Consider the following 13,595-nt stretch of genomic DNA (forward strand, 5'->3'; position numbering starts at 1 on the left):
AATTTATGTACTTATTCTATGTAATATATACTTCAACAATGATTAAATGTAGCTGTTTCTTTTCCGGAAAGTAAATATTATATAAATAAATTGATATAACACTCAATTTTCATTATACATTTTTTTTTGGATTTATTGTTGTGACGTCACACTAGTTTTAGCCAAAACAAAGATAAATGGTTACATTGGCTAAATTCATTAGCTCAAACTGAGCCAACAATGGTCTATATTGTTATCAACTACTGATTGTACCTACCTAGTTCTGATTCAGTTGGAATACAAGAGGGAATTGGAAGTAGATATTTATAGTACCTTTGGCTTACATTAAGTACTAGCTTTGTCTCAAAGGAGCCACTGATCAATGTTATGTACTTCTAAGAATTCAGAATGTGCTGACATTTCCTCATAGACTAAAGATTTGCTGAGTTTGATACTTATATTATCAACTTTACTACTACTACTTTCTAACAACTTTACTACTTTTCATTCAATCAACTCAAGTATAGGAACGAAAAAAAACTTTTATATTATGTTACTTGCTGTTACGGAACCCTTCATGGGCGACTCCGACTCGCATTTAGCCGCTTTTTTTACTTATCTATCAACGCACCATTTCCTTTTAGAATACAAAGTTAATAAATATTTTAGAAGCCGTTAAACTGAAAGTTAAAATTTTAATTCTCTGAAGGAATCGCGATTAAACACCAGTTTTGAAATAATTTTGAAAACTTTTATTATCTTCCCCATTTCCTGTAAATAATTACTGGCGAAGCGTCATTTCTCACTGGCCGAATCACTCCCTAAAGCCTGTGAAATTAGCATGAAAATTCCCTTTTGCATTATTTACTGCGGAGAATACGACTTACAATGGAATTTTTATCGAGTGATTTCATTAGCCGAAATAAATTTATAAAATGCCTCCGTAAATTGGCTTATCATACTGATGCCGATGAGTTTGAATGGCGAATTACGTCGTATCTTAAACTAAGTATTATTAGTAGATTATACGTTAGTAGATTATGGACTTGTAGACTGTCACTCTCTATAGGTACTTACAGTACTTTCAGGTCATCAAAGACTGCCACTACTTATATAAGTAGTGTACTTATACTGTGTCCTTCGCGCGCCGGTTCAAACCAAACCAAGGCGCGTGATAATGGTCCCTATCCCTATGACACCTCCTAATTTTATTTTAAGTTATACCCGTCATCTTCTTATCCGTCGAAAAAGAAAAGGATAAATGATTGACAACTGTTCATTTTAAAATGAATGAGCGAATGAATAAATAACTCGGGCGAATAAATAGGCGTCCCGCTGACACCTTGCGTGCACTCAAATCTGTCGGCTTATTAAATTTCTGCCTAAAATTGACGTGTGTTTCTCAATTTTATGCCTGTCGATTGCCCGTCCCTTTCCGTTTCAGTAGATAAGAAAATGACAGGTCTAACTTAAAATAAAATTAGATGATGTGTACGGTCACGAGCAATAATATGTATACACTTTGGTACCATGTCACATTAACTTTTTTGACAAATTGTACTGGAAGTCTCACTAAATGTCAAATATGTTAGTGCGACAGAGTCCTATAAAGTGGGTACATTGTATTGCTCATGTCATGACTGTACTGGAATCAACACCAATGCCTCCATTATTGTTTAAATTCTCCGTTTCGCGCTGCTCAACGTAATTCACGCGTCTCTACATGTTTCACAAGGTTGTTCGGTAAGAAATATTCCACCGAACGATGTCACAACGCAACGAGAGGCATGTCGCTGTGACTTAATGTAAAACGACGGTGTATCGTTATCGCAATGGAGCGCCTATGACCTTAAGACATATTATCTGTCTTCGTTGTGTAGTTGTGGTAAGACCTACTTCAATAGGGATTAGGTACGAAGCGAGTATATTGTGAGTTTGAAGCGTCGTGGGAAATTGGAGCAAACAGTCAACAGTAAACACTAGTTAGAGTATGTATACTGCTATTGATACGAGTACTAAGTCTACTGTATAATAAATATTTACTCTTCTCGGTGTGATAAGGAAACGGTGGGGAAACAATAGTTCAATAGCTCTTCGTTATCTTGATTACAATACGTGTCTTAATAATTTATGTATTCTAAATTGCAGAGAAGAAATGCACATTTATATATGAGCAAATAAAGCAACTTTCGCAAAGGCCGGTCATAAGATGGGTGACCACAGAAAAAAAAGTTTTCATCTCGAGCTCCTCCGTGCTTCGGAAGGCACGTTAAGCCGTTGGTCCCGGCTGCATTAGCAGTCGTTAATAACCATCAATCCGCACTGAGCCCGCGTGATGGTTTAAGGCCCGATCTCCCTATCCATCCATAGGGAAGGCCCGTGCCCCAGCAGTGGGGACGTTAATGGGCTGATGATGATGATGATGATATGAGCAAATATGTTTTTTCCTCGTCCAGGATGTTTCTTTACCTAGGGGATCTCATTGGCGGTGCAACGCAGGAATGCTGCTAGAATAATGGAAGCCTTTGGGCAGGTCGCGGTCTTTTTTAGTTGTAGATGGACCGTGGGAGCCTTGTTAGCCCAGTTGATAGAACGCTTGCCTCTCACTTCGGTCTTCGGTCTCACTTTGGTCGTGGGTTTGTATCCAACACAGGGCTAAACCAATGATTGTCGAATTTGTTAAATGATTATCACGTGCACAGCGGTGAAGGAATAGAGCGTGAGGAAACCCACATACCCGAGAAATGCATTTTCGAAGGTATGTGATCTAACATGCATTTGGCTGGTTTTCCCTTCGCGGAAGGTTAGACAGGCAGTCGCTTCTGTAAAAAACCGAACCTGTCAAATCTTCAGGTTAGGTAAACGGACCCTGTGAAAAATGGGATAATGCAAAGAAGATGATGAGATGGACGAAAGGCGTAGTCCCGTATATAATTAAATTATAATATTGTAATAAGTAAGTATTAATGTTATTTCGATATTATTAATATGTTTTTTACTTTTAATCCAGGCCTCAAGCATGCTGCATATTTCTGAAGAGCGTTCAGCCCAGCCCATTCATTAGCTCGTACAATCGATTAAAAAAATCTTTAAAAAAAAGTATCGTTTTGGCCTTGTCATTATTGTTTCCGCTGCTAATGATGTTGCAATAATTACTTATCGTTCAAACACGCGCTGATTGTAAATTAACTGTAGTTTTGCTGAAGTACCTACCGAATTCTCCGAACGAATCATTTCGAAATTTAGATCGAACAATTTAATTTATACTACGACCTTTTTATTCTAATTCCCTGAATTAGTTCCCGGAGATACCTATTATAAACAAATCATTCTGAGATTGTACTTAATTGTTATTAGAGTAATATTAACAGGAACTCTACTGAAATATTGACAATGAAATTTCGTGTTGAAATCTATTTGTACATGAATTTCGCAAGAAATTCGTGAAGATCGGAAGTTGAGGAGGCTGGGCATGCACAATTAGGGCACAGGTAGAAGAATTAAGGGGAAGGTATGCCTGAGTTTCCCGAGGATTGGGCGGGCGGAACAACCCCGCGCCCCGCGTCACCCCGCCCGCCGCCAGTCTTCTCTCGGCTACGCTACGCACTAGTCGTCTGATTGTCTTTCGCGTTGCGTTGCACCGGCTTCAAACCCCCATTCATCACATAAAACTACCGTGAATCAAAAAACCCCACTAAACCCAGTGTCCGAAAGATATTTCGAGTGTAGTGTATTTTTTTCACGCCATTCCAAAGTGTATTTTGTGCTAGTCATCTATTGTTTTGTGAACAAAAATCTGGTTTTTGTCATCTCACCGATTGTTTGAGGTAAGTCGTGTTGACACACGGTGATGCAGACATCCGAAATACAAGGAAATTCCAACGTTTCGATGAGAATTTGTGGTGAAAATTGAAAAAAATAAAATAAACTACACATTACTGATATTAATGGTTGACTGCGTGAAATAAATTTATGTTGACATAAAATGTAAAGCGAAACACTATTTGCCTCTGTTTGTTCGCATAACAATCAGTACATACTGAAATAGCCTAATAGGTACTAAGAATTCATATTTAAAAAGTAACAGGTGGCTTGAAAGGATTTTTTATTGCAGTGGCTGCAAACTCTAGTTCGGATTGAGGTCAGCACAGTATCTATGAAGAATGTTTAGAGCAAAATGTTTATATAATCTGAAAGACGAACAAACAATTCTAGTTACTACACGTGCATAAAACCGAAACGATGTTTAGATTATCATTGTTAGCAAAGACGCTATATCAGACGGATACAGGTATAACTATATGGTTGTTGAGGTTGATCAACAGACTCACAACCCACACGATTGAAGAAGGTACTACTGATGCTCATTATACCTATTGTGGTGGGTGGTTCCCAGAAGACAACTTACGGACCTTCAACGAGACGCAATCGGATAATACATGTATGCGATTTAAGGGTAAAAATCTTCTCTTCTACCGTGTGGGTTGTGAGGTGGAGCACGAACTTCATCAACCCTGGTGACATGGCTCATGTAACGACTACTTACTTATATCTGTAAGTAGTAACCTAGACCAACGACTTAACGTGCCTTCCGAGGCACGAATAATCTTACTTTCGGACAATCAGGTCATCAGTCAGTCCTAACCAAACTAGGGACCACAAAGTAATTTTTGAGGATATCTCCATCGGGAATCGAACTCGGGACCTCCGGATCGTGAGCCCTACGCTCAACGACTGGACCACTGAGGTTGTTGGTCGTTGGTACGCGACGACGTAACTCATTACTTCATAATAGTTTCATATACCTACATGGTATATACCTAGGTTATACAGCAACATAATATCACATAAGCTCACGATTATAGCCCAATGAGGTAGTAATAGGTACATCCACCCCAAGATGAACTAAGTACCCACATTTCATCGAGCTTTCTTGTTTAGAGCGTCAGCGGGCATTTCATCCTTATGTTGTGGATATAACAGCAATTCGCACTAAACGTTTCTTTACTTTTTGATGCGAACAGCAAAGGATTGGAACTGCCTGCCGCCGTCTGTTTTTCCAACTCTTTATAGTCTGGGAGCCTTCAAGACTAGAGTGAATAGGCACTTGTTAGGTAAGCGTGATCCACCCTAGACTACATAGTCACTTACCATCAGGTGAGATTGTGGTCAAACGCGAGCCTATATTATTTAAAAAAAGTGGTGTGCCGTATCGCCGACTACAATGGCCATTATGGCCGTCATGATGGGTCATCTACTTTGTGCTCAAATCGACATTTGTTCGGATATCACACTAAGCTCCCAGCTCACTTTCACACGTGATATGTTGACTAAGATGTCCCATAATACATACGTACATTTTGCGCTCGTGAACCGTGAAGACCCTAATAAGGTAGGATTACCCGGACCCAGTCACAAGTCTTCAAATACAACTTGGAGCCATATAGTGAAGGTAATCAGCCCATCGCCCAAAAATGGTCAATCAAATTACAAAGGACACAATCCTTTTGTCGGTTAACGACATGCATGCCCGGGAATAAAAACCCGGAGTTCGAATCCAGTACAGGCCTAAACTAATGATTGTCGAATTTGTTTTCGAACTCATGTTTGGATCACAAATGATTATCACGTGCTCAGCGGTGCATTTTCGGAAGTATGTGATCTAACCTGTATTGGGCTGGTTTTCCCTTCGCGGGTTGGAAGGTAGACAGGCAGTCGCTTTTGTAAAAAGCCGGACCTGTCAAATCTTCAGGTTAGGTAAGCGGACCCTGTGAAGAACGGGATAATGCTAAGGAGGTGATGATGACGCCAGGGAACAAAATTAGGAGGACGTGTTATTTATTTAATCCCAAAATAAAATCCAAATTTGGTTTTGCTAGTCACGCTCGCGCGCTTGCAAGGGCCCAGGCTAACACTACTTAAAAGTGTCGCCGTCGAGGATATCATCATCATCATTTAACAGATAGACAGTCCAGTGATCCATATATGGGCCATGACGGACTAGCTCCGTACGTCCGTGACCCATACATGCGTCACTAAGAAACGACCAGGTACGCACTAATTTTGCTCCACTTGGATCCCGGGTAAATTAGCAAAGGTTTGTGTTACTGTATGCACTAAGGGCGGGTGCACCACTTATTATTTATTTATTATTTATTTATAAAATTGAAGTACATAATATGCGGGACTTATAAGGAAGTTAAAACATTTTGTATGGGGACTGTCAACGTTTTAATCCCAATTTCGCAGACAAATTACTCTCTCTAACACATGAAGTTATGTATGTATACAGGTATAGGTAGGCAACTTTATAACATTGGACACGTTACAGAAAAGATGAAGCAAACACTTATCCCTCTATTCATCCGGAATACATAAAAGGCCCCTGCAATATTAGCCTTACCTTCTCAGTAGGGTGAAATGAGAAACGAGTCAAAAACTTCTCATGTTTTGATCGATTTCCACCACACCAAGATTTGATGTTATGAAACTTACGCATAAAATCATATATTTTTGGCGCAATGGCTCTTGCAGTTTGAAATTTGTACTGGGTTTGATTTTAAATTCAGAAAATTATAATACGTATATTCAAAATTGATTACCTTATATAAGAAGAGCCGCAAGTTATCGGAACATATCACTGTATTACATAACTCACGCCTATTTCCCACCGAGGTAAGCAGAGACTATGGAATCCCATTTGCTTCTCTTGCTTCCTCCACATTCATCAATCGTTTCATACACGCACGCCGGTACAGAGCAGATCGTACTGAACCTTTCCTAAGGGCACCTCCGATTTGGTCAGTGTACGGCCTACTATGGTACTATATTATTAATACTTTATTTTGATTTACATAGCAGGCGAGGAGTATATACTACACATCGCTTCCAACCCGGAATACAGGCGTTTTGTCACATAACATCTTCTTCTTTGCGAGTCATACATCATAACATAAAAAGCCTCTATACGTCCCACTGCTGAGCACAGGCCTCCCATCAACCAACCGGATGTGGTATGGAGCATACTCCACCACGCTGCTCCACTGCGGGTTGGTTGAGGTGTTTTACGTCTAACAGCCGGGATCAACGGCTAAACGTGCGATCCGAAGCACGGAATCATCTTACTTTTATTAGACAATCAGGTGGTTGAAGCCTGCAATGTCCTTACTAAACAAAGGATAGTCTCACAAAGTGATTTCCACAATGTCCTCATCGGGAATCTAACTCGGACCTCAAGATCGTGAGCCCAACGTTCTATATATATATATATGTCTATGTGTGCTCTGTATGTGTTTGTTTTGTCATGTTATATTCTCTCTCTCTCTCTCTTTATTTAAGAGCTGCGCTCTTGTCGGTGGAGTAATCGCCTTCAATACTCCATAGATAGGGCGTGTAGAACGGTGGTTGCCCCAATCGCCTTCCGTTCCGCAGTACACCGACCAATTGTACCATGTTGTTGTGTGTGTTCCATGTTATATTATGTATTATTATTGAATTACAAACACGGTCATAGTAGTACGGTCATAGGATGGGTTACCACAAAAAAAAGTTTTCATCTCGAGCTCCTCCGTGCTTCGGAAGGCACGTTAAGCCGTTGGTCCCGGCTGCATTAGCAGTCGTTAATAACAACCAATCCGCATCCATCCATAGGGAAGGCCCGTGCCCCAGCAGTGGGGACGTTAATGGGCTGGTGATGATGTGTGATGATATTTTGGTACTAAATGAAGAAGTCACTGCAGTCCTATTCAGGCTTGCTTCTCAAAATGGAGAGCGCCGATTCGAGCACCGATACCGGACTTGCATCAATGAGTAGATTTATCTTTAATGCAGTTTTGCCAACACAGTTGGCTCGACCAGTATATATGGCGATAAGACTCACCATCTATCACGTTGGTCTAGCAAAAAGCTCGTTGAGGTGTGAGTACTTAGTTCATCATGCGATGGATGTACCTCTGATTATTTAGGGCGTTAGTGATATCGTAACGAAAACTTTGAGGGCTGATTCAGACCATGATTCTGAGTTGATATCAAGTGGATTTTTTTGTCGCAAAAGTATGGAACGGAAAATAATTTAAAAACGACGCTAAAATTTTCATGATATTTCCGATAGGAAATTCCACTTGGTATTAACTCAGAATCATAGTCTGAATCACCCCCCTGAGTATTCGGTACGATGTCACTAACCATGGGGTTAGTGATATTAATGAAAATTTGTGATGATAATATAAATAGAAAATCATAAGCAGCCCATTAACGTCCCCACTGCTGGGGCACGGGCTTTAAACCATCACGCGGGCCCTGTGCGGATTGGTGGTTATTAACGACTGCTAATGCAGCCGGGAGCAACGGCTTAACGTGCCTTCCGAAGCACGGAGGAGCTCGAGATGAAAACTTTTTTTTGTGGTCACCCATCCTATGACCGGCCTTTGCGAAAGTTGCTTAACTTCAACAATCGCAGACCGAGCGCGTTTACCGCTGCGCCACCGAGCGCCTCAGAAAAAAAAAACACATTTTTCGGATTCCGGAATAGATACAATGTTGTAACAATCTTACTATAGGTCGGTGCGGTTAGTAGAGCCATTTCAGTAAGTGGGCCACTCAGACCGGATGAGCGTACGTTGAAAATGTACAGTCAGCAGATGACATTAGCATATGAAAACATTCGTAGTCGATTGACGTCGCATGGACTTTGCCTTTGAGGTTTTGCAAAAGCAGTTTACACTCAGGGGATAAGAAAAATGTAATCGAATAAGCAGTGGTTGGACTAGATAATGTATCTTTGTTTAAGTTTGGATAGAGGTAGCTATGCTTTGACGGTAGTCTATAATATAGAGTTGATATTACCTTTCACCGCCTTACCTGACATTTAAATTGCTATTATTTTATACATTGTTTTAAGTTTACGCGGTTATTATCATAATTAAAACACATAATAACGGGTTCTCAGTCATCCCGCGATCATGACACTTGCAACAGTGTCGAAATATCGGGAGTTTCATATTTCCCTGATTTAAACGCGATAAGAACCCGTTATTTTGTGTTTTAATTTAGTTATTATTTTATTCGTTCTTCGCTAAGATGCTTATATAAAGTCATCATCATCTCCCTAGCACAATCCCATTTGTCACAGGGTCCGCTTACCTAACCTACTTCAGTCTACTTCCGTACTACTTTCGGTACTTTCGTAAAGTACTTGCTGTAATATATTTTTCTGTGCATCAATGAAATTAATTTTTAAATAAGATAAACACTAGTCCAGTATTATCCAAAAATTGTACGTAAAGCCATATTAAGCTATTTTAAAAACTCAGGTAAGGCGGTGAACCGCGGGAGCTTAGCTGGAAAAACGCTTGCCTCTCACTTTGAGTTCGCAGGTTCGAATCCAGCACAGGCCGAAACCAATGATTCTCGAATTTTTGTTTGGATCATAAATGATTATCACGTGCATAAATAAATGAAAACATCGTAAGGAAACACACATTTCCGAGAAATGCAGTTTCGGATGCATGTGACCTAAACTGTATTGGGCTGGTTTTTCCTTCGCGGGTTGGAAGGTCAGACAGGCAGTCGCTTTTGTAAAAGACCAGACCTGTCAGATCTTTAAGATAAACGGACTCTGTGAAAAACGGGATAATAGGTAGACGATGAGGTAAGGCGGTGAACGGTAATATCAACTCTATGTTATGGACTACCATTAAGTTTTTATAATTTTTAACACATATTTAATGTCAAAGAAAATAAATGTTATTGATTCTTGAAATATGATTATTCATAATAGAATTCTTTAGTTTATTTGATGTTTAGATGAAATAAAAACACTAATATATAACTAATACGGTTTTTCGGAACAAAAAAACGTTATTATGTGTATAATTCTCGACAAATCCAAATAATTAATTTGACTAATGACTAGCTCTAGTTTGTTGTTTAGTGATAAAAGCTAAGATAAGTGAGTTTAAAAGCTATTATAAGAAAAATTAAAACTTTATTTACACCATAAACAAAACAGTTACAGAACAAAAATATGAAACAAAAACAAAAATAAAATTAAATAAAACTAAAACAAATAAACAAAATTCAAAGTAAAATAAATTATGTAGAATTAACGCTTAAACTAAACCTTAATAAAATTAAAAAGCCCACCTCGAATCGTACCTGGTGCAAATGTACCCATAATGCTGGCTGGTTATAAAGTATTCTGCTGTCTGTACGATATCTCAAGAATATAAACGTAAACAATATGATAAATTATAACGGCGTCTACCAGATGTTACTACGGATCTTTTACTATGGACGCTTTGTTCCAGAATATCTCGTCCCAATTTGTTTTTACATACATACATAAACTCATGTTTATTATCCACGGGCTAGGTAGCTGTTGCATCGTACCTAAAAATAAAATTGTGTGAAGGTGTGGAATACTTAAGTACTTAATTTTGCACAAAATATCTTACCTAGTAAGTATTTTTCATTCGCGATAAGATACATACATACATAAACTCACGCCTATTTCCCACTGGGGTAAGCAAAGACTATGGAAATCCATTTGCTTCGATCCTGAGACACTTCCCTTGCTTTATACACGCACTCCGGTTCTAAGTAGATCGTGTCTTTTACTAAGGATATCTTTTTGTTTTTAACTTTTGATAAGGAAATTATTCTTTCAAGGGATTAGGGCCATATCTCACTGTTTAACATGCAATTGATACCTGGGGTCCTGTTGGTGAGGTACATAGCGTTTATCTAGACACTAGGCGAGCCGCACCGTGTGTAATATTCTTCTTTTGTCGTTGAAGTCGACAACCAAGGCATTTAACATAATATTGAACTTGGCTGTCATTTTACATTTATGTTTTTGATTGGATTATTACAACTCCACACATTTTATTGGTGGCTCAACAGGGTGGATCTTCGACACCCAGCGGTCAATGTCATTACCGTAAATAAAAAAAATGTTATACAGAATGTTAGTTAACGGCCTCCGTGGTCCAGGGTTCGAATCCCGGTGGGGAAAAATCACTTTGTAATCCCTAGTTTGGTTAGAACATTGCAGGCTGATCACCTGATTGTCCAGAAGTAAGATGATCCGTGTTTCGGAAGGCACGTTAAGCCGTTAGTCCCGGTCACTACTTACTGATGTAAGTACGTAGTCGTTACTTATGCCACGTCAGGGGCGTTTGGCGGCTTAACGCACCTCGCAACCCACATGATAGAAGAAGAGAGACATCGTAACGAATACTGAGGGGGATGATTTTGACCATGATGCTGAGTTAATATCAAGTGGAATTTTCCGTCATTACAACCCCTATCATGTATTAATGGGACAGGTTACGCTTTACTCTTCCTTTCAGTATCTCTATAAGTTTATAAAACCAGATTTTTCCGCACGTCTTTATAGTTGGCATAAGATCCGATGTTAGATCGTTGATCAAATAAATATTCTGATCATATTGGCGGGTGATTAAATTAAATTAGTTTATCTTGGCACAAGAATATCTGTATAATATTGCAGGAATACGGGAAATGACATTGGGTTTATTTATTATTAACAATTAGTAATTATAGCTTACCGTCCGCGAGGATAATCATTCCTGGGCACATTATAACGATAATTGTCTTTTTATTATAGTTGGTATCTATACTTAATATAGTGCTCTAGCATGGCAAGTTTAACAACAGGACAGAAATATAGAATTAAGCCTAGTGACCACCGTCTTAACGTGCCTTCCAAAGCACGGAATCATCTTACTTTTCCGGACAATCAGGTGATTCAAGCCTGCAATGTCCTTACCAAACAAAGGACAGTCTCACAAAGTGATTTCGATTATATTCCCATCGGGATTCGAACCCGGAACTCCAGATCGTGAGCCCAACGCTCCAACCACTAGACCACTGAGGCTGTAAAAAATGTAGTGTTTTTTATTATATTAACTCAGAATCATGGTGTGAATCATCTTTCAAAGTTTTCGTTACGGTGTCACTAACACCTTCGCCTTCCCAACCTAACCTAACCCTTTATGGGTTGTTTATACATACATACATAAACTCACGCCCGTAATCCCAAATGGGGTGGGCAGAGCCACAGGGTGGGTTGTTTATACATTATCAGGATCTCGATAACTCTCATTACATTGCCTCTGCCATCTCCATCACAACCCCGTGATGGCTATTAGCATGTTCACAAATCCGATAATCCAATCATAAGATAAACAATACGAAGTGCGACCCGAATTCAAACCCTTGGCACGCGGCATCCACCAACTAATCTGATTTGAAGGGAGCCTGAATAGAAACGGATCAGGGTTAAAACATGATTTGCATTCGAATAGAACAGTCATGTACAGTCATGTGCCCTAAGAAGGCTGCGCGGATTTGTGTAATGATAACGGCCTTTGTGGTCCAGTGATTGAACGTTGGGCTCACGATCCAGATGCCCCGGGTTCGAATCCCGATGGGGACATATCACAAAAAGTACTTTGTGATCCCTAGTTTGGTTGGGACATTACAGGCTGATCACCTGATTGTCTGAAAATAAGATGATCCGTGTTTCGGAAGGCACGCTAAGCCGTTGGTCCTGGTTACTACTCGCTGATGTATGTAGTCGTTACATGAGCCATGTCAGGGGCCTTTGGCGGCTCAATATTAACCCTGACACCAGGGTTAATGAGATTGGTATTCCACCTCACAACCCACATTATAAGAAAAAGTTCTGTAATGATAATGCGTTTTAAATGCGTTTAGTTAGACGCATAAATAAACACATAAAGTTCACCAACCCGCAGTGGAGCAGCGTGGTGGAGTATGATACATACTCCTTCGTTTGATTGTGTCCAGCAGTGGGATGTATATAGACTGTTTTATGTTTTGTTATGTATAATGTAACCTTGCACTCGTAATCCCAACCGTTAAGGGATCTTAACGGTTGGGCAGAGAGACAATTAATATGATAATCGCTACCAGTCATCAAAAGGCATAACCGTATACTTCACTTGTTACGAAACACCTAAGTTTTTTTTTTACCTTTGATGGGATTCCTCTTAGCCCCAGACTTACCCGAAGGCATTGACGAGGCCTAAGATGGAGCGAGCTCGCCCAGAAAGTGCTTGTTCACTGTGGCCTTGAAAGCACTAGATGGGTATTTACATCAACGACACCTAAAGCTGTTTGACTGCAAGATTTTTCACAACCAAACTTTTTTATTTACATTATTAACTAGGCAATTTTACATTATAGAGTTAAATATAGAAGACGGATAAAGATTATAGAAATAAACTAATTTTAGAAAAGGAAAACATAAAGTCATGATTTCCCTAAAATTATTCCGTTTTCCACAGGGTCCGCTTACCTAACCTGAAGATTTGACGGGTCCGGTTTTTTACAGAAGTGACTGCCTGTCTGACCTTCTAACCGGCGAAGGGAAAACCAGCCCAATACAGGTTAGGTCACATACCTCCTAAAATGCACATCTCGGGAATATGTGTTTCCTCACGACGTTTTCGTTTGTTTGTTTGTGTTTTTTGTTTCTGTGGTATCCCTTTATAATAAACGTTTCTTTCTTTCTTTCTTTTCCTTCACCGCTGACCACGTGATAATAATTTATGATCGAAACATGAATT

At 39.5% G+C, this 13,595-nt stretch overlaps 1 protein-coding gene across 1 annotated transcript in view; it reads left to right on the forward strand.

The window, feature by feature from the left end:
* The first annotated feature begins 3,576 nt into the window (after positions 1-3,576).
* Positions 3,577-13,595, forward strand: part of LOC126367006 (protein qui-1) — a 175,984-nt gene continuing 165,965 nt past the window's right edge. Inside the window, exon 1 of the mRNA XM_050010355.1 lies at positions 3,577-3,806. The gene's annotated coding sequence lies outside the window, so the exon portion shown is untranslated. The remainder of the gene's footprint in view (positions 3,807-13,595) is intronic.

This window comes from Pectinophora gossypiella, chromosome 5 (assembly GCF_024362695.1).
Source record: "Pectinophora gossypiella chromosome 5, ilPecGoss1.1, whole genome shotgun sequence".
Lineage (NCBI taxonomy): Eukaryota > Metazoa > Arthropoda > Insecta > Lepidoptera > Gelechiidae > Pectinophora > Pectinophora gossypiella.